The sequence below is a fragment of the Acomys russatus genome, unplaced genomic scaffold, assembly GCF_903995435.1.
Source record: "Acomys russatus unplaced genomic scaffold, mAcoRus1.1, whole genome shotgun sequence".
NCBI lineage: Eukaryota > Metazoa > Chordata > Mammalia > Rodentia > Muridae > Acomys > Acomys russatus.
In genome coordinates, this window is record NW_026131912.1 from 40,512 (window position 1) to 43,562 (window position 3,051).

The 3,051-nt window shown below is 53.1% G+C and overlaps 1 pseudogene; it reads left to right on the forward strand.

The window, feature by feature from the left end:
• Nucleotides 1–298: 298 nt before the first annotated feature.
• LOC127186643 (nuclear factor of activated T-cells, cytoplasmic 4-like) lies at nucleotides 299–2,746 on the forward strand (annotated as a pseudogene).
• Nucleotides 2,747–3,051: the final 305 nt, after the last annotated feature.

Sequence of the window (3,051 nt, forward strand, 5' to 3'; positions counted from 1 at the left end):
GACCTTATCTCAGCAAAGCAAAACAAGTCAAAATAAATATGGCACAGCACTTAGGGGGCAGAAGCATGTAGATCTCTGTGAGTTCATGGCCAGCCTGGTCTACAAAGAGAGTCCAGGGCAGTCAAGGCTCCACAGAGAAACCCTGTCTTGAAACACACACACCAATAAAAATAAAAAGAAAAGAAAATATGGCATGGTTAATAATGCCTAATCTCAGGTGGTTCTCTGACAGTTCAAAACCAGCCTGTTGGATCTACAAAGTGAGTTTTGAATCATCCAGAGCTGCAAAAGAGACACCATGTCACCACCCCATCCCGCCCCTTCACCTGGCACTTGGGAGTGGCAGCTGGCACAGTTGGTGAGGCTGGGCGGCTCAGGAGGGAGCATGGGGAGTGCAGGGGTGGTCGTGTTCTTGAGTGTCCCAGCATTCAGATCACCTCCATCTCTCCCATCCCTGACCCACCCACCTGGCTAGAGGACACTCCTGAATCCTGGGGGGATGGCTTTCCTAGAGATTACCCACCATCAGAACGCTTCGGGGGCTACTGAGAGGCAGGAGGGCAGGGCAGAGGTGCTTTCTTCAGCCCGATCCCTGGCAGCAACAGCCTGTCTTCCTGGAGTTTCTTCTCTGATGCCTCATACAAGGCAGCGCTGTAAGCAGCATGCAACGATGTGGAGTCTGAACTTAATGAAGCAGCCTCCCGCTTTGGCCTGAGCTCACCACTGCCCTCGCCTTGGGCTTTTCCTAGACCATGGACCCCCGAGGATCCATGCAGCATATACGGTCCATGCTCCGGAGGCAGAGCACTGGAAAATAGCTGGCTACTTGTCAGCGCTCCTGGGCCCATCCCAGCCTCCCCCCGGCCTGATTCTCCTTGGGGCAAGAAGCGTTATTCCAGTTCTGGAACCCCTTCTTCTGCCTTCCCATCTTTATCCTGCTGGGGCAGCCTCAGGGAAGAGGACACAGAACCACCTCCACCACCCCCACTGCCTCTGGTCCGGGACCCTCGTTCCTCTGACCCTTTTGACTATGTGGGTGCTACATCAACCGAGAGCATCCCTCAGAAATCCTGGAGGACTTCTAACGAGCAGGCAGTGGCCATGCTTCGGTCTGAGGAGACTGCCTCATGCAATGGGAAGCTGCCTTGGGGAACAGAGGATGCTTTGGCTGCTCCAACTCTGCGGAAAGAGGTGGCTGGCATGGACTACCTAGCAGTGCCTTCTCCCCTTGCTTGGTCCAAGGCCCCAATTGGGGGACATAGTCCCATCTTCAGGACCTCTGCCCTACCTCCTCTGGACTGGCCTTTGCCCAGCCAGTATGAGCAGCTGGAGTTGAGGATCAAGGTACAGCCTAGAGCACACCACCGGGCCCACTACAAGAGCAAGGGCAGCTGCGGAGTTTTCAAGGATGCTCCAGAAGGTCACCCTGTGGTCAAGTTCCTAGGCTACAGTGAGAAACCACTCACGCTACAAATGTTCATTGGCACTGCAGATGAAAGGAGCCTGTGGTTGCATGCCTTCTACCAGGTGCACTGTATTACTGGCAAGATGGTGGCTACAGCCAGCTATGAAGCTATAGTCAGTGGTACCAGAGCACTGGAGATGACCTTGCTCCCAGAGAACAACATGGCTGCCAACATCGACTGTGCTGGAATCCTGAAGCTTCGGAATTCAGACATTGAGCTGTGGAAGGGTGAGACAGACATTGGGCAATAAACACACGCGTGTGGCTGGTGTTCCTTGTTCACGTGCCTCAGGGCGGTGGGAAAGTCATCTTTGTGCAGGCGGTATCAGTGCCCATCGAGGACTCCTAGCACTCTGCCCAGGTGCTTCCCTAGGTGGAGGCCTACTGTCCCAGTGCCTGCTTTGTGAGAGGATGGGAGGAGCTAGTGTTGACTGGTTCCAATTTCCTGTCAGACACTAAAGTGGTGTTTATTGAGAGGGACCCTGATGGAAAACTACAGTGGGAGGAGGAGGCTGTGGTGAATTGGCTGCAGAGCAGTGAGGTGACACTGACTCTCACCATCCCATAGTACAGCAACAAGTGGGTGTTCTGGCCAGTCCAGGCCTACTTCTACATCTCCAACGGGGCAGAGGAAGTGCAGTCCTACTCAAAGTTTCCAGTTCCTGCCTGTGATCTTCAAGGAGGAGCCCCTGCCAGACTCATTTTTCCGGGGTTCCCCTTCCACATCTGGTCCCCCCTTTGGCACTGACATGGACTTCTCACCATCCACACCTCCTGACCCCTCATTTCCCCATGAAGATCCTGCTTATGAGACCCCGTATCAGTCAGAAAGCTTTGGTTATAACACACCTACTCTGTACCCTCAGGCAGGGTCCCCACCATCCTGTAGATCAGGCCTGAGGATGTTACTTGAGATTGGGGGTATCGCAGGCTGTGTCTGCCCATCTTCAGTCTCCTTCCTTCCCCGCCCCTTTCCTAGTGATCCACACAGAGGACAGGGCTGCTTTTTTGCCCAGGGGCTTCTGTTCTCCCCTCTGGCCCCCTTCAGGCCTTCATTCCCATTCTCCCTACCACTTGAAGACCCCTTCCATCCCCAGAGTGCTGTGCACCCCATGCCCACTGAGGGCTACAATGAGGTGGGGGCAGGCTATAACCTTGTGGGCTCCAGAGCAAAAAAATTCCATGGGTAGCTACAGCAGCAGCTTCAGAGACAATGTACCTATTCAGGGTATCACTCTGGAGGAAGGTGGGTGTGAGACTGGGGGTTGTGAGTGGGAGTGAGTGCGAGAAAGACGGATATGCATGTTTGCTTAAAGCTGTAGCTTGACTTTGAAGAGACTTGGCAGTATTAGTCACCTGGGACTAATCAGGGGCCTTGGGAACAATTTCTAGGTATGTGTGTCCACCTAAATTCAGCAACTTAATCCTGCAGTTGACATGGATTATCTCTTCCAGCTTTTCCTGTCTCACAAAATTTTAGCCCTGGAACTATTTGAAGATCATTCATTCCATCCAGTTCCCTGAATCTATATATCCAGTCATTGTGTCTCAGGGAGAGACAGTGGTTTGTTTAAAGCCTCTGTTTA